Below are 19,875 nucleotides of genomic sequence, written 5' to 3'. Positions count from 1 at the left end.
TAGGAACTGGAGAAGACTAAGGAAGGGACCATATTAATGGTGAAATGTGAAGATACAAAAAATATCAGGAACCTAAGGGAGAGATGGATCTTTATGCTCATGAGGATCAGCCTGTGCAATGGCATGGAGGTAGAAAATCACATGCTATGTGGGAGGAACAGCAGTCCAGAAGAATACAGGGAAGAGATGAAAATAAAAATGTATTCATAAAAGGGACTGTCTTTCCTGATTACCCAGTGTTCAATATAGAGTATGCACTTAATAAACACTTGCTGACTAACCATGCATAGTCAGAGCAACATCTACTGGGGTGCCTGTCACATGTCTGGAGACTAGTTTTTCCTTAAAAGATAGAGAATTTGTCTCTAAGATTTAAATGGTCCAGGGTGACCTAAATAGAAACGTGTAGTACAGGAGGAATTAGTATGTACCTTGGGTTTAACACACACTTCTGAGTGATGGGCACCAAGGCAACAGTGGAGGAAGTGAAACTAGGCCCTATGAAGTAACAATGTTTCCTTGCTAAATACATTTTTCATGCTATAGTTCATTAATTCTTCTTTTGCTAACTTTTGTATGGTCTAAGCATATCTCATATCATTCTAATGAATACCAAACTTGAACCAAAAAATTTATCAGAGTTAGAACTGCCTCAGAAGAATAATGATTGTATAGTAAGGATGAAAAAGCAGATTAAGTCAGGCTATGAAAGGCTTTAAATGCCAGACAGGAGTTGTATGTGGACTCCAGAGGCAACTGGGAAGCACTAAAGTTGATTGAGTAGGGGACTGACTGGGTCAGACGTGGACATTAGAAAAAGAACACTTTGGCGGTATGGAGAGGTTACACCCAAAGACAGAGACTTGAGGCTGAAAGATGAATTGGGAAAGTATGGTGAGACTTTCAGAAAGAGGTGATAAGGACTGGAATTAGGGTAGTGATCATGTAAGTACAAAGTAGTGAATTATAAGCAAGAGAAGATACAGTCATAGAAGTGGCTACACATTGTTTATGTGAAATAAGGCCAAGTGAAGGATCAAGGTTGATTCCAAGATAATAAACCTGGGTGGCAGAACAAGGATGTTTGGAAAGGAAAAGATGATTACTTTTATTTACGAAATGGTAAATTTGAGGTGCCTGGGGGATATCCAGTATGAAATGTTCAATAGTCAATTGGGAGGAAGAGAGGCTAGGGTTTGTCTGTCTGTGTGTTTGTGTGTGTGTGTGTGTGTGTGGTGTGTAGTCAGTCACCTAGATAAGAATAAAGTGATCTACATCACAAAGAACCCAAGAGGAGAGAGCATCCAGGAGGAAAGGTCAAATCAGAAGTGCCAAATGCTATTGAGAGGTGAAGAAAGATGACAAATTGCTAAAAAAAAAATCCAACAACAGTTAATATTAAGAGGTCATTTCTAACTTTGGAGAAAACAATTTGATGAGTCACAAAGACAGAAGCCAAACTGTAAATGGTTAAAAAGTGAATAAGAGGCCAGCGAGCAGTAGCAATAAGAAGAGACAGCTTTTCCCAGGAGTTGGCTGTGAAAGGAAGGATAAATAAAGGGAAAATAGGAGTGCAGAAAGGATTTTTTCCAGGATGAATGAGACTGAGGTGTATTTGCAGGCAACAAGGAACTGGTAGAGGAGTTGGAAGATCAGAGAGATAGGATAAATGACTGGAGGGTTGGCAGAACAGCAATATTGTAAGGATAATAAATTGTGAATGACTTAGCTATTCTTATCAAGACAGTGTTCCAAGATAGCTCCAAAATACCAATAATGAAAACTGTTATTCACCTCCAGAGCAAAACCTGATCAACTCTGAGGATAGACTAAAGCAAGTTTTTTTAAACTTTATTATTCCTGGTGTATGTGTGTATGTGTGTGTGGGGGGTAGGGGAGATAATGTATATTTTCTTTTGGCACCTGGCTAATACAGAAATATGTTTTCCATGACTTTACATGTATAATTGCTACATCACTTGCCTTCTCAAGGGGAGGGAAGTTGTGGGAGGGAGGAACAGAATTTGAATCATACAATTTTAAAAATTCAGTGTGAAAATCTTTTACACATAATTTGGAACTTTTTAAAAATATGAAAATACATATTAAATGGGAAAAAAAGAAAATTAAATTAGCGCAGGGTCCTATAGTAACCCACAGTATTTGGTATATAGTAAGTACTTAGCATATGTTTTTCATTAATTAATTAATTTAAAAACATAGCAAGGCATAGATATTAATCACATACATTAAAACAACACAATAAAAATGTAATCAATAAGACAAATATGAAGGGAAACAATTGTAGGCAAGCAGTAAAAGGATATGAGTTAAATAACTTCCAAGAGAAATGATACAAACTATCAATAACAAATGGAAATATTTAAAATTGTTAATAATCAGCAAAATGCGATTAAAACCAGCCTTGACATATCACCTCATACCCACAAAGCCAGCAGATTGGTAATAATGGGAAGACATACTCTTGAAGGGACCAAAGGAAAACAGGTATACATTTCACTAGTAGTAGAACTGTAAATTATTTCACCTGTTCTGGAAAGGAATTTGAAATCATGTAAGTTAAAGCTACTAAATTATTTATACCTTTTAACTCAGAGATTTTCCTACTTGGATTATACCCCAAGGATGTTACTGATAACAAGAAAAGATATGTGTACAGAAACTTCCATAGCTATATTACTGTTTACCAAAAAAAGATGGAAACAAAATATATACCCAAAATTAGGGAAAGGAGTCAGAAGCTCACTTCTGTCATATGATGTGGCCAAGTATACCACATAGGCATGCGATTGTGTTGCTTCCCTATATAAAAAAACAACAAAGAAAGAAAAAATCTTTCATCTCCCCAAAGGTGGTTTTGTAGCAATAGGGTTCTTTTTTCTGATTTCCACATCAAATTCAATTTTTCATAAAAAAATATTTTACAAATGTAGAGCCTGGGCAACCAAGCCACAATATAAATAACCCAAATATTGAATTTCTAGAATCCAGGTACCTTGAATGTTTATGGAAAGCATTTTTGGATAAATTTCACAATTATATAACTTAGGACACCTCCTAAAAATAACATTAATGTTTATATTGCCAAGCAAAATATTAGAGACTTAAACACTGGAAATACTGATATTTAAGCAGTCACAGGAGTAATGAAGTGCAATAGCATGCAGCAATCTTTCTACACTGGTCTTTCAGACTACTGATAAACTACCTTGTAATAACAAATTTAGGGAAAGCCAAGATGGTGGAAGAGAAAAAGTACTCAGATCAGCTCTCCCAACACTCTGCTTCAAAAAATTTTAAAATAATGCTTCAAATCAAATTCAGGAGTAGGAGAGCAAACAAAAGATCAAAAGTGAGACAGTTTTCCAAACTTTTCAAAACTTAGGATGTAGGCAAAAGAGCTGTGGAGGATAAAACACCTTTGGAGGGACTAGATGGTGATGAGAGAAGCAGTACAGCTTCAGCATTTACTAAGCCAGAGTTGATGAGGGGACCTGACAACTGTTCAGAAAGAGACTAAAGGGGACCCTTAGAAAATCACTGCATGCAAGACCAAATGCCATTTGGCCACACCATTGCTTATAGCCACTTTTGGATCACAGTTCAAAGGTAAAAAGTAACATTTTCAGTTAGAAAAGAGTGGAAGTGGAAGCCTTAAGGATCAGTTGTTTCGAAAATCTATTCTCTATACAGTTGGGGTAAAATTTCAAGGACAGGGGTGGCTAGGTGGCACAATGGTTAGAACATCGGCCCTGGAGTCAGGAGTACGTGAGTTCAAATCCGGTCTCAGACACTTAATAATTACCTAGCTGTGTGACCTTGGGCAAGTCACTTAACCCCATTGCCTTGCAAAAATCTAAAAAAAATAAAAATTCAAGGGCAGAGAAGAGCACTTTCAGTCAAGACGGAGTAGATGCCCTGACCTAATATTATTCCCCAACTCAAGGGGTCATGGATCCCAAGTGATAAGGGGCCCTTTTTGGCTAAGGATGTGAATTAAAATGATTTTCATATTAATTTATATGATATGTATAATGAATATACTAATAATTTAGATTTCACAGAGTCCCATTTTTCCATAAGATTCTGGCTTAAAAGTCAGAGACTCACAATGCAACCTGGAGTAAACCACCAATTCTTGATAGTGTTCTCATGGTCAGTACATACCTAGGCCTATGTATGTTAAGTGAAGTAAAACAAATGCTGTAGAACCTGTTCCTGTCACAGAACATTGATTCTGTACCTCCAAGGCTTGAAATGATCACTTTAGTACTGTTCTCACAGGACTCGAGGACACCTGTATCATCCTATATGCATGGGCTTGTCTTAAGAAACTGTTCCAGACCTGGAAATGATTGTGCTGTGATCCACCTTCCCTTCCTACTTATGATTTATATGTATATAACCTCTACCTTTCCTGCAACAAAGGGAGCTCTCTTCAGAAAAGCTTCAAAGGTTTGCTAACTGCATCTCTCATTCTGAAATAAATTAAACTGCTACTATTCTGTTAACAGAAAAGAAAAGTGTAGACCAGAAGACTAATGATCATCTTTCCCTAGATCACACCACCTTGGAAGCATTGAAAATGCATAACTCCTCAGAGAAAGCTCTAAATACACCATTGTGTAAAAGTCTGAAGTCTGAGACAGTATTCCTCCACCCCCATTCCAGGAATAGAGTCCAAAATTAACAAAAAGTTCCAAATCAAGAAACAGTTGGGAAAATGAGCAAACAATGAAAATAGCAACAAAACCTGAACATAAAAAGCTTCTGTGGGGACAGGGAACAGCCAGAAGCAATCTCAGAAGAAGACAATGAAGTCAGAACAGCTACAGGGAAAGCATTATGAAAAAATATGAATTGTATACAAGTTCAAAATTCCTGCAAGAGCTTAAAACTTATTTTCAATATCAAATAAGAGTAGTAAAGAAACATTAGGTGAAGAAATGCCAACAATTTAGAACTATGATTCTAAACTCCCAGTTTGGGTTTTGTTTTGTTTTTTAAACAGAGGGCTACCTAGAGAATGGGGGATTTTACAACCCCACTTCTTAGTATTTAGTCTTCACCAGAAAGACTAGTTGATGATTCCCACCCCCCAGAAAAAAAAATCTTATCAGCCAGGTTGTATTTTTATTGAGGTCAGTCATAAGTAAAATAATATGGCTTTAGACTATTGTCTTTTCATCCAACTATTCTCCCTCCCCTTTAGAGGCCACAGGGTCTTGGAAGGGATCTTAGGGAATCATCTAAGATTGCATGCTCAGCAATTCACCCCAGAAAAGTTTTATTCTTCCTCTGTAGATGTCTGGAGACAAAGGAAATTCTGCCTTCCCAGAGTCAGATAATCTCTTCAAGAGGGTTGGGACCATCCATGGGGCAGCTGGGAAAATATATGAAGAACTAAGAAACAAGTTCTCCCTGGAATTCCCCAGTGACTACCTATATAATGCTCCCACTGTGAAATTTGTCACACCTTGCCATCATCCTAACATGGATACTCAAAACAATATCTGTGTGGACATGCTCAAGGACAAGTGGTCAGCCCTGTATGATCCAGGATCATGCCACTATCTATCCAGACTCTTCTGGGAGAACCCAGCCTTGAAACATGCTGCTGAACTTTGGACAAACCCCACAAATTTTAAAAAGCACCTGCTGGAAACCTACATGAAGCAGATGACTAGCCAAGAGCCCCGGCCCCTGCTGGTCAGTCTATCTTCCCTTCATCTTGCATGTATGTGTTGGTGCATCTTTCTCCCTTCTTCATAATCTGTCTTCTCCCTCTTTCTTCATTTGTACAGGACTCTGTATCACAGACTGTTTTCATCATTTTTCTTAAACTCTAGTTCAGTCCTCAACATTAATTTATAAATAAAGTTTTGTATCTCACAGAACTCAAAGGAAAGGGAATTTTATAGAAAATTTGTAGAAAAATATTTGTAGAAAAATTTGTAGAAAAATATTTATAACAGTTCTCTTTGAGGTATCAAAGAATTGGAAATATAAGGGATGCCCATTAATTGGGGAAAATCTGACCAAGTTGTGGAATATGATTGTGATAGAATACTATTATCCTAAAAGAAATGACAAGGAGGATGGTTTTAGAAAAACCTGGGAAGACATATATGAACTCATGGAAAGTGAAATAAGCAGAACCAGGAAACCCCCTAGTATACAGAGCATCAGCAATATTTTAAGAATGACCAACTTTGAAAGACTTAGCTACCCTCATCAAGACAATGATACATGACCAATTCTGAAAGACCCATGATGAAAACTGAGTTACACCTCCAGAAAGAACTGATGAATTCTGAATGCAGGGTGAACTTACTTCTTTCACTTGATTTTTATTGTTTTATTTTGTGTTTTCTTTTATATTATGGTAAATGTGGAAAAATGATGTTCAAGACTTGGCATGTATGACTGAGATCATATTGCATTGCCTTCTCAAATAGGAAAGGGTTCGGGGAGGGAAGGAGAGAATTTTTTATTTTGTTTTGTTTTTTCTCACCATAATAAAGTCCTTTTGGCATTTCAATTAGTATCATCATGATTAACTTTAACTTGGCTATGTATTGACCAGCATTTTAGTGAAGTTCTTCTGAAGTAAATACCCCTTGGACATTCTGTGGTGAAAGCTATAATTCATGGGAGCAAATCAAACAAATCTAATCTCTCAGCAGCTAGATGGTTGTTGTTGGTTCTTCATTCTTTTTTTTTTATTTCCACTCTAAAATTTTTATTTATTTATTTTTCCAACTACATGTAAAGATAGCTTTCAACAATCATTTTTTGGTATGTCCTTCCTACTTAGAGGACCAGTAACATCATGACGATGATGTCTTAAGACTTGTAGTGGGTTATGAATAGGTGGCACTGCACAGAGTTTTAGCCTCAATCTCTCCTTCAGAGTCATCTAAATCCAGTGGCAAGACAAAGGTCAAGATGACTGGTGAATGGTCCGGGATGCAGTGCGTAACCTTAGCCTTTCTCTGCAGCTAGATGGTACAACCAAAACAGAGTTGGGTCTATAGTCAAGAAGACACCAGTTCAAAAATGGTCTCAGAAATGTACTCACTGGGGGAAGCCATGTGGCACAGTGGATAGAGAGCTGACCGTGGAATTAGGAGGACCCGAGTTCAAATCCAGTCACAGACACTTGATACTTACTAGCTGTGTATGACCTTGGGTAAGTCACTTAAATCCACTGCTTCACCAAAAAAACAAAACAAACAAACAAACAGAAATGTACTAGTTGCATGTCCCTAGAGAAGTTGGTTGGACTCAGTCAGTCTCAGTTTCCTTATCAATAAAACAGCCTAATAAAAGCATTTACATGCCAGGGTTGTAGTGAAAGGCAAATGAGATCTCAGTACAGTAGTCATCTAGTATCTGGCATATAGCAGGCAATTAATGTGTGTTTCCTTCATTCTTTCCTTCCTTTTCCATGTATCAACCCTTTAACTACTTGAAGAAAACCATCAAATTCAGTTCTTCCCCCAGTCTTCTGAATGTCGAGTTCATCTAAGATAGTGATCTTCCTCAAATTTTGATTTGTTTTTCATTAATGGAAATGATGATGATGATGATGAGGAGGAGGAGGAGGAGGAGGAGGATAATGATAAAATAGTAACAACGCCTTGCATCTACACACATCTTAAAATATGTAAAGGGATTTCACAAGGAAGAAGGGTCAGACTTATACTAACTCCACAAAGGGAGGAAGGCAGAGAAGGAGAAAACAAGCGTTTATTAAGCACCTACTTTGTCCTAAGTGCTTTACAAATATTATCTCAGATGAGATGACATTATGTTCAAGTAGAAACATGTAACAGTGTAGAACAGGAGAAATAACACAAGACTTGAAGCTATAAGACCTGGGTGTGCATCTCAGTTCTGTTACCTGGGTGTCCATGGGAAAGTTGTTTACCTTCTTTGGGCCTCGGTTTCCTTCTTGATAAAATGAGGAGTTGGTCTAGAGGACCTCTCCTGTCCTTTATAGATTGAAATCAAGGATTACTATGCCTAACTCCGAGTCTGTCCCTACAAAGCAGGCAGTACATGGTACAAGTTGGAGTACAATGGGAAGTCTTCCACTCCCTTCAAATCTCATTCCTCCAGCTTAGTGATATGCCTTAAATTACAACGCGAAAGACTCAATACTTGAGCTAAAAAGCCATGTACCTTTTTTTTTAAAGAGTAAATATCTCTGGGTTGAATGAATACATTAATACTTAATCCCTTCCCAGGAATTATTTTATTGGAGCATTTCCCTTGTGACAGCTAGCTAGATGTAGGCACTGAGGAATGACCCCTTCTTACCAGTAAGGAACATGGCCCAACAGTGTTTAAACTTTTATCATTTCCTAGTATCTACTTAGGGCTGACTTTTTTATACATTTCCTTAACTCTCCAAAGAACATTCTACAATATGGCACATTGTAACTATTACCTCCAAATTGTACCATCTGATTCCAGCGACATATTGCTTTAACAACAACAAAAAACTCTCATAATCATTTAGAACGACTTGGGAGCCAGGTGTCTGATATCTGAGGAAAGGAGCAGAGAGAGGGGCAGCTGCAGCTCTGGTACAGATGAATTCTGATTTCATCACTCTGCTAATACCATTTAACTTCTGCACTTCTACTTCCTCAGCTAGGAAATAAATACAAGCCAACTCAAAGAAAAAGTGACTTGAGGAATACAAAAATAACTACAGTTTTTGTTCTCAAAATGCAGTCCAACTGCTAATTAGAATAGAATGAAGACTTTCTAATGGACACCCTCACACTCACCAGTGTAGTGGGAGGCAGTAGGATTTCTTGTGGTCAAAACAAACTCAGTTGAAATGAGGTAGAAGAGAAGTCAAGGAGTTGTAGTGCCATAATTCCCAAACCTTGATGATTGTGCACCTCCATCAGAAAAAAGAAAAACAATGCCCACAAAACAAAACCTGAGCACTATCAATCAATGTGCATACTATTTACAATTTACATATAGATACTATATTGCTCATAATAAATATCATAGAATTTATGCATAAAGAGAAATTTAAAAAGGAGTAGCCAAAGATGATATAACATCTGCTCCTTGAGTCAATAGGGAGTTTATCAAGAAGGGGCACACACAATCAAATTTGTGTTTTGGAAAAAAAGTCATTTTGGCAGCTGTAGCGAAAATGGACTGAATTGGGAAGATACTTGAGTCAAGGAAACAGCAGGAAGCAGAAAGATGCAGATGACAGAATGGAGGTAGAACAACAAGATACAGCACCTGACTGAATTTGTAAAATGAGGAAGAGAGATGAGTTGAGGATCATGTTGAGCTTATGAACCAGAGTGATGGTGGGGTCCTCAACAGTCATAGCAAAGTTTGAAAGAAGGTTGGATTTGAAGGGAAAAAATAACCCAATGAGATATGCTATGATGATCAAAACCTATCCATGCTGCTCAAACTGTGTGAGAAGCAATGACTTACTGTTAGTTCTTTAACACCAAGGCTGCCCTGTGAGGGATTCCTGCTATTGTGGACATGTGATCTAGTAATCAGTTAAGTATACTGGAAGTGGAACAGAATTTTCCCAATGGGACCTCTACAGATACTGTTGTGGATACCCACAGAGGAAATGACCATTCCCGAATTGTGTTTGGGAATTTATAGAGTTATGCCAGAAACATTCCCACAACTGTCAACTGCAGGGACGGTAGGATGTGATCCATTTTCTCATCCTCTGATTGGTCACATATCTTTTGGGGTCAAGTGTAGGCTCCCACTTAGAAGAAGATTAATAAAATGAGACAACCCTGGCATACTGCATGAACTTTGGAGTCAGGAAGATCTAGCTTCAAGACCCACTTCTGACACATACTGGCTATATGACCTCTGGGTGAATCATTTAACCTCTCAATGACCAAGGCATCTGTATTATCATAAATTTCAGAGAAGATGCCATTTTGTAGTGATAGAGGGAGTTTCCTATACCAATAAAATGATAGATCTATCATCAGATACACCTATGAAACCCTAGGTCTTAAATATGGAGTGCCATGATAAGCTGTGCATGCAGCAGAGAGCATCCATGTGAGAAACATACCCTTAAGCTGCTCCATGCTGTGATACCAACCAGGCAGTTCACAGAAGGTGAACACATGGGTGATCCATTCCTAGAAGGCAAAGGATAGGGGATTCATCATTAGTGATCAATATAACCTGAGTCACAAAAGGAATGTGAAATCCTCTCTGTATACTTAGAATAGAAAAAAACAACACTTCATCCCTCTCTGATTATCAGTTTTTGCATTTGTAATACATGTAAAACTAGGGGGCTAGATAAGAGGATTTTCTATATCAAAATTTATGATCTAAACAAAATAAATCATATAATTAATTTCCAAAAGAACATTTCCATCAGCTGGGGATGATATTTACTATCTTTTTTTTTAAACTTTTACTTGGGTTATAAAAATACATTTTACAAATATACAGTGGGGGAGATGTGAGTAGAAATAAATCCATATGGGGGCAGCTAGGTGGCATTGTGGATAGAGAACTGACACGTCAGGAGGAACTGAGTTCAAATGCAATCTCATACACTTAATAATTACCCAGATGAGTGACCCTGGGCAAGTCACTTTAATTGCCTTGCAAAAACAAAAAAATAAAAAAAATAAAAATAAAAGGAAATAAGAATATCCAAAAATCAAGTGGGGTGCTTCAGAAGAAAGTTTTGCAAGTGAATATAACTTTCACCTGTGACATCCTTTGGTTCTCTGAAACCAGGAAAATAGATTTAAAAATGAGGAGGAGGTTGCTACTGATTTGCTGTCAGTTCAAGAAGTTTCTTAAGAACAGGATACCTAGCATTTGGCTTTATATCATCCTTTGCACCCTTTACAGACCATTTCACAAGGCAGGCACTTACGTTGGTTACCGAATGAATCCCTCAGAACCTTCTGAAACCTCTTATTTAAGAAAGCTGCTCTGTACCAAGGTGGGAGGTCAGACTTTGCTCCCTAAAGCTTTCAATTACTAATAGGAACTGTGTTCATATTCTGTGAATCAGAGGTAAGAAGCCTCACTAATAGTTTTATAGGAAATTTCTTACAATTGTTACCATTTATAAGAAGGAAGGGAATGAAAAGGAAAGGAATATTTTTAAAATGATCATAGTGATTTCCAAACCATAGTGAGAAAGCTGGAAGGAGCTTCACAAGCCCTGTAGTCCAATGCTCACATTTTACCAAAAGACTAAGGGAAGGGAAGTGATATGACAAAGGATATGCAGACACCAAATGTTAAATCCCAAATCCCTAAATTTGAACTTAGATTCTCTAATCCTGAGGTGAATATTTTTTTTTCAACATGGCTTTGTAGAAAAGAAAGCTAGACCTAGACGGAAGCTAGCAAAACTTAGATGTTCAAGTCCATAATGTCTAAAGGACTCCGACCCAACTTCTTGGCAAACTAGGCAACCCTCTAAGACTCTAAATTTCATAATTTTGCTAAATTGTATCAGGTTAAAAGAGTTTCCACAATAGGAATTCTCAATAACAATAAAGTGACAGAAACAGAAAAAGAAGGAAAATTTTAAAAGACAAAGGAAGAGAAGGAAGGATCAAGGACGGAGGAAGGGGGTAAAAGGAAGAATGCTGGGAAGGAAAGAGAGAAGGAAGAAGGGAAGGAAGCAGGATTATTTTAGAGAGAGGAGGATTGCCAGGGGTATGGTGGGAGATGGCCTAAAAGTACATAAATGAAGAGGAATAATAAGGAGACTCCACCTTATTGGATCAGTATCTGAATATTTTATAAACCATATTAAAATAGAACAAAAAGAAATAGTCTATCTCAAAAGAATTATATTTGGAAAACTGTAAGAATTACTAGGGTTGAAAATCCATGAGTTTTATTATATTTTAAGACATTCCAATTGCTTTATTTGCAACAATAATATGATGTAGTCATCTTTGAATCTATGTTAGAAAGGAAAAAGTCAGGTGTTATGACTGATTTACCCATGCTAGCATAATAATTAAGGGTTAGAACATCTTGAGATCCACAGAGAACAATTAATGTTGTCCTCTATTTGGTGGAAGATCACACAAATATTTAAAAGTTTTCAAGAACAAAAATAACTGAGAAGAAAATCTGAAGCAAAATTATATAATAAAGAAATAATACATGTATATTACATTAAAAGCAAAAAATAGGCTCTAAAATACAAAATCTTGCTCCTTACAGAGCCCCCTCTCTGTAAATGAGTCTACCTCAAATAGGACAAAAGAGCAAAAAAAGACCCACCTTTGATTAAATCTCCTACCACGTCCTGCTGTGTGCCTCTGCCCTCTAATATGAATAGACGTTCATGGCCATGCTGGAAATGATCTATACATCCAACAAGGAGAGAGTGAATCAGTTGTGGTATGTTAAAGTAACTGAATCTAATGGCACTGCTTTAAAAAGAAAAATAGGAACAATCTAGAGAAATATGGCAAAAGCTATAAAAATCATGCCAGGCAGAGTCAGTTTAATAGTAATAGCATACACAGTCACTACAACATATTAAAAATTAAGTAGGGTGAGAGATCTTAAAGAAATTTGAATGCAAAACAAATTTATTATTGTTACTATTTTCATTTTTTTGATTTTAGAGATATATTTTTAATTCAAATTGAAGCAGTTTGAATTTTATTTGATTTGGAATTTTACTCCCTGCATGACTTGATGGTTCATAGCTAGAGTCAACTGAGAGATATGACTAAATCCCGCCAGTTGATTTTCCCTTGGGGAAGAAAGTATGCTTACACATTACTGTTATTTCTGGGTTTTTTTAAGAGGCAGCCGGCCAAGGTAGTATGAATGGTGATCACTATAACAGGCTTCTGCTACTAAAAGCCAAGCACTAGGAAACCAGGCCGTTTTTTTTAATTATGGAAAAAACAGGGAACTTAAATCCTTCAAAAATAAAGTTTTCCTCAAAAAAAAGTTTAAAAGGGATCTACTTACTCTATTACAAAGAAAAAAATACAACTTTCAGTTATTAACCCCTTCCTCGACTTAGGTAGGGTTTGATTTTAAAAGTAACGGAAGTATATAATCCACAGCCAATAGGGGGCACCAAAAGTGCTACTTCCCCAGAGTCTAAGACCTTTTTGGAAGGTTTCAAAATCTTAGTAACTATTACTAAGGACAAATCACTCCACAATCCCACTCCACCCTACTCACCCCATCTAATTTATTCATTTGTATAATGCATATTTTTTTTAAAAAGCTACCTATGATGATCTTATTGCATTCTAAAAAGGTATAATACTATTACAAGAATTTTATAAATGTTATTTAAATACCTTGAATGAGTAGTTTCTACTAAAAGTTAGCTAAAGAATAGCTTTAATGGGGATTAGCATCCCTCCATAATGACTTTGAATACTATTAATAAAATCTTTGAGAAATGAATTTTAGATGTTGCATTTTCTAATTAATTCACCTCCAGGCCTTAGTTAATTAAAAAACTGAAATACTAACAGTCCATAGTTTTATATTTCTTGTATAGTTGGTATTAAGACCTTTTAAAATTAAAAAAAAATTAGATTTCAGGTAATTTATATTTATGTGTGTAACTAAATATATATATATATAATATACATATATATAATGTATGTGTGTGTTATATATATTCAATCATGTCTGAAAAGAAATTGCTAAAAACCCTACCTTGATGTTCTCTCCGAAAACCATGTCTTCCTACCTTACATGCACATCATCTCTCTTTGAGTGTCTCTTGCCTTCTGAATTTTTCTGGAAAGGGGGATGGAACTTACTTTCTGAAAATTCCTGGCTTCCCAGATTGTGCCAAAAAGTGTGATCTAACACTCCATTGGCCAACCAACATTCATGACCTCACTGATTTACTCTCCTTTCAGCAAACTAAGGCACTAGCCTCCATTTTATGTCTAGGTTTCTCTGAGAATAAATCACCTACTTAATTTATTACCATTAAGAAAAAAAATATTCAATTACTAAACAGTGAATACTGTTGAAGTGGGATAATACAAAATACTTAGCAGTATACACTTGGCAATACACTGACTTGGGGTTTGGCCTTCTAAGAGCTGTGCTATGGGGAAAAAATGCACACACCTGTTATATTAGTAAGATCTTTTTTTCCCTTTCAATATAGAATTTTCCTTTAGAAAACGCCACAAGACACAATTATATGCTCCAATCAAAACACTGAGAAACCTTAATATTTATAATCAAAGTCATCATATGACCTCTTTATTCAGATTTTTTCATATATTCATTCTTTGAGTGTGATTGTATGATTCCAATGATGCAAATATAAAATATGTTTCTAATATAACTACAAAAATTGCACACCCCAGTTGAAAAAATTTATCTGTCTTAGCAAAGGAAAAAAAACAGCCTACTAAAATTTGAATAATATTTTTTATATACCTCCAATTTTATGCTGAAGTAGAACTATTTTTTCCAAAGGAAGAGAGTGAAGAGAGAAGCAGACCTGTGATTTCCCTGGTACAGGAAATTACCAGTGAGGAACTTTCTCTCCCAATGCAGTTAGTCCCCTGCCAAGTATGTGCTGGTGGTATGGTGGAAAGTGTGCTGAATTTGTAATCAGAGAACCTGGGCTCAGAGCCCAGTTACACCCCTTAAGTACCTATAAGACCCTGGGCAAATCATTTAACTTCTTTGGGCCTCAGTAAAGTGGAGGAAGTTAAAACTAGTCAGCCTCTTAGACATCTCCAAACTCCAAATTGAATTTATGAGGTTAAATGACTTGACAAGAATCACACAGCCAAGTTGGATCCAAGGCAAAATTTGAACCCAAGGCCTTTTAATTCCCCAAACAGTTTTCTTGTATATTATCCCAGAGTTGTATTATTTTACTGATGTGAGAACAAAATTATCCTTCAAAGAAAGATTCTGAGCTCCTGGGTGAGGGTGAATTAATATCCCTAAAGGCAACTCATCACCTCATCTATATGATTAAATTGTTTTGAACGGGTTTTGGACTAAGTCTCTTGCAAAATTGCAATGAAAATCCCTGAGAAGATTCTTTTAAAAGTTTAAATGTCTTTTAAATGTCTTATCTATTCTGTTTGCTGCCAGGATATGTTAATGAAATCTTTACAAGAAATAACATTAATAATATCTGATAAGTAGACAGTAATGACATTCATAAGCTATTTCAGAGTCCATTCTCTCATACTGAAGACACCAATGCCACATGGTTATTGGGGGAAGGAGAGGAATTCTATTTACATCATTAATAATACTTCTTCCTTTAATTAAAAGAGTGGTTTTGCTGTCAGAAAAACAAAGCTTCCCCTCCTAGTGCTTTCCTAAGCGCTGATAATAATATGTTGTTACACTTTCTGGATTATTTTCACAGTGAACTCCTCTCCTAAAGGAAAATTCCACCTTTCTTGTGATGTGTTACTTTCAAAAGAAAACATAAGCCATATCACTTTGAAAATGTGTCATTGTTTTGAATACTGAAACAAAATCCCAAACTTCCTTCTCCCTGGATTGTGTTAAAATAAGGGTCACCTTGGTAAATGATTTTAAATCTCATCATTTCTAATTTTTAAAGCATTTATTAATTGACTGCCTCTGAACAGGCAAACTGGACCTGCTGAATGGAATGTTATTCAATTGCTAATCATGGTCAATATATGTTACATAATTATGTGGTAAAAGGAGGCTTGCTTTTTTTTTGTTTTTGTTTTTTGCCATTTCTGAAAAAAGTCTCATTGTACAAGAACTGCATCTATTCCCCAAAGGAATCAAAGAAAGAAATAGACTCACGTGAACAAAAGTATTTATAGTAGTTCTTTTTGTGGTAGCAAAAAACTGGAAACTAAAGGGGTACACAACAATTAGGGAAAGGATGAACAAATTAGGGTATATGATTCTTTGGGTATACTATTTACTAAAAGAACTGATGAAGGGGATCATTTCAGAAAAATCTGGAGGACTTGCCCTTACCGATAGAAAGAAAAGTGAGCAGAATCAGAATAATTTATATAATCACAACACTATTGTAAGGACAAATCCCTTTGAAAAAGACTTAGAGACTATGATCAATACATGAATCAACCACAATTCCAGAAGATTCATAATGAAGCTTGTTACCCACCTCCAGATGATAAGGTGATTAATTCAGGGAAAAGAAGGAAACACATATATTTATGTAAATGTGCGCACACACACACATTCCTAACATCCCTCAGAGGACCCTTGTCTGGACAATAATCAGGGAGAAGGGAATTCGGGATAGTGTTTCAGTATTCAAAAATTGTGACATATTTTCAAGGCAATACTGATTTTTTGGATCTTTTTTTTTTTGTTTTTGGAAGTAGTACATCAATCACAGCAGAGGTAGGGAAGGACTGCATTGAGAAAGTAATCTAGGAGGTCATCACAACATATTAATAGTGCTTAGGAAAGAACTAGAAAGGAAGGTTTTGCTTTTTGACAGTAAAACCACTCTTGTAATTAAAGTGAATAATATTAATAATGATGTAAATGAGAATGTGAATTTTATATTTTTACATATTATATATATTCATTTTATATATTTTCAACATATTATATTTTAAATATATATTTGCATATATTTTATATAGCCAATGAGGGAAGTGTGTGGAACTATACATGATTGTAACAAGTTTTGTTTTTCTGCTTTCTCAGTGGAGAGAAGAGAAAGACAAAGAATGCAAACCAATGAAACAAATAAAATTTAATTTAACATTATTTGAAAAAACAGGTGGAGTTTTGCCAAATTCGTTCTATGACACCAATAAGGTACTGATACCTAGACCAGGAAGAGTCAAAACAGAAAAAGAAAACTATAGATCAATTTCTCTAATAAATATGGATGCAGAAATTTTAAATAAGAAATTGCAAAATGATTACAGCACATTATCACTAGGATAATACACTGTGATTAAGTAGGATTTATACCAGGAATGCAAGATTAGTTCAACATTATGAATATTATCAATATAATTGACCATACCAATAACAAACCTAACAGAAATCATATTATTACTTCAATAGATACTGAAAAAAGCTTTTGACAAAATACAGTTCTCATTCCTATTAAAAACACCAGAGAGGATACGAATAAATGGAGTATCTCTTAAAATGATAAGTAGTATTCATATGAAACTATCAACAAGGCATTATAAGTAATGGGGATAAACTAGAAGCATTCCCAGTATGATCAGGGGTGTAACGAGGATGCCTGTTATCACCACTATTATTCAATATCATATCTGAAATGTTAGTTTTAGCAATAAGAAAAGAAAAATGAAGAAATTAGAATGGGTAATGAAGAAATAAAACTCTCTTTGCAGATGATATGATGGCATACTTAAAAAATTCTAGAAAACCAACTAAAAACAAATTGAAACAATTAGCAACTTCAGAAAAGTTGCAGGATATAAAATAAATCTAAATAAATCATCAACATTTCTATATATTACCAACAAGACACGGCAGCAAGAGACAGAAAGAGAAATTCCATTTAAAACAACTGTTGACAACATAAAATACTTGGGAGTCCACCTTCTAAGACAAACTCAGAAACTATATAAAAACAACTACAAAATGCTTTTCACGCAAATAAAATCAGATCCAAATAATGGGGAAAATGTCAGTTGCTCATGGGCAGGCTAAGTTAATATAATAAAATGAAAAGTCTACCAAATTAAATTACTTATTCAGTGTCATACCAATCCAACTACCAAAATATTACTTTACTGAGCTAGAAAAAATGGTAACTAAACTCATATGGAAGAATAAAAGGTCAAGAATATCAGGGGAATTAATGAAAAAATGCAAAGAAATATACCAAATCTAAAATTGTATTATAAAGCATCAATCATCAAAACTGGTACTAGTTTAGAAATAGAGTGGTGGATCAATGGAATAGATTAGATGCAAAATAAATAGTAGTAAATGACTATAGTAATCTACTGTTTGATAAACCCAAAGATTCCAACTTTTGGTATATGAATTCACTCTTTGATAAAAACTGCTGGGAAAACTGGAAGATAGTATTGCAGAAAATAGACATAGACCAGTATCTCATACCCTATACCATGATAAGGTCAAAATGGGTAGAGGATTCACACATAAAAGGTGATATCATAAAGCAATTAGGAGAACAAGCATTAGTTGATCTGTGAGATCTATGAAAATGGGAGCAGTCTACGAAGAGAGAACACTATAAAACACAAAATGGATAATTTTGATTACATTAACTTGAAATGTTTTTGCCCAAATATAAACAATGCAAAATAGATTAAAAGGAAGACAAGGGGCAGCTAGGTGGCACAATGGATAGAGCACCAGCGCTGGAGTCAGGAGTACCTCAGTTCAAATCCGGCCTCAGACACTTAATAATTACCTAGCTGTGTGGCCTTGGGCAAGCCACTTAACCCCATTGCCTTGCAAAAAAAAAAACACCCACAGACAAAAAAAGAAATAAAGGGAAGACAAAAGTGGGGAAACAATTTTTACAACTAGTGTTTCTGTTAAAAGACTTAATTCTAAACTATACAGAGAACTGAGTCAAATTTATAATACAAGTCATTCTCCAATTGATAAATGGTCAAAGGATATGGAAAGGCAATTCTCAGATGAAGAAATTGAAACCATCTATCGTCATATAAAAATGTTCTAAATGATTATTGATTAGGGAAATGCAAATTAAAACAACTCTGAGACATCATGTCATACCTATCAGATTCATCAATATGACTGAAAAGGAAAATTATCAATGCTGGAAGGCATGTGGGAAAACTGGGACACGAATGCATTGCTGGTGGAGTTGTAAACTGATCCAAACTTTCTGGAGAGCAATTTGGAATTATGGACAAAGGGCAATAAAACTGTGCATACCCCTTGATGCAGTAATACCACTACTAGGTGTGTATCCCAAAGAGATCACAAAAAAGGGTAAAGAACTCACATGTACAAAAGTATCTATGGCAACTCTTTTCATAGTGGCAAAGAAATGAAAATTGAGGGGATGCACATCAACTGGGGAATGGCTGAACAAATCGTGGTATACAAATGAGATGGAACATGATTGTTCTATAAGAAATCATAAAGGGGGCCAGCTAGGTGGCACAGTGGATAGAGCACCGGCCCTGGATTCAGGAGTACCTGAGTTCAAATCCAACTTCAGACACTTAATAATTACCTAGCTGTGTGGCCTTGGGCAAGTCACTTAACCCCATTACCTTGCAAAAAAAAAAACCCTTAAAAAAGGAAATCATAAAGGATGGCACTTCAGAATAACCTGGAAAGACTACCATGAATTGATTTTTGAGTGAAGTGAGCATAACCACTAGAACATTTTACACAGTAACCAGCAACACTGGGTGATCATTTTGGACTTGTTCATTTCAGCAGTAAAATAATCAAAGACAATTCTAAAAGACTTGGGTTGGAAAATATCATCCATATGCAGAAAAGGATCTGTGGAGTTTAAATGCAAACCAACCTTACTATCTTCAATTTTTAAAAGTCATATTAGTTTTGTATTAGATTTTTTTCTCTGTCTACTGTTTTTAACCGGTTTTCATGTTATTCTCTTTCAGAACATAATATGGGTTTATGCTTTAAAGAGTTATTCACATATAACCTATATTATATTGTTTTCTGTCAAGAAAAGGGAGGAGGGAAGGAAGGGATGGAAAAAAAGTGAAACTCAAAGCCTTGCCAAACAATGATTGTTTAAAACTATCATTACATGCAGCTGGAAAAATAAATAAATAAAATATTTTTTTAAATGAATCTCATCCATTCCTGAGACTG

General features: G+C 35.6%; 1 pseudogene; it reads left to right on the top strand.

Annotated features, from left to right (window-relative positions):
• Positions 1-5,280: 5,280 nt before the first annotated feature.
• Positions 5,281-19,875, top strand: part of LOC141498634 (ubiquitin-conjugating enzyme E2 C-like) — a 29,484-nt pseudogene continuing 14,889 nt past the window's right edge.

This window comes from Macrotis lagotis, chromosome X (genome assembly GCF_037893015.1).
Source record: "Macrotis lagotis isolate mMagLag1 chromosome X, bilby.v1.9.chrom.fasta, whole genome shotgun sequence".
Taxonomy (NCBI): Eukaryota; Metazoa; Chordata; class Mammalia; order Peramelemorphia; family Peramelidae; genus Macrotis; species Macrotis lagotis.
Note: the sequence above shows the minus strand (reverse complement) of the source record. Positions and strands in the feature narration are given on the sequence as shown.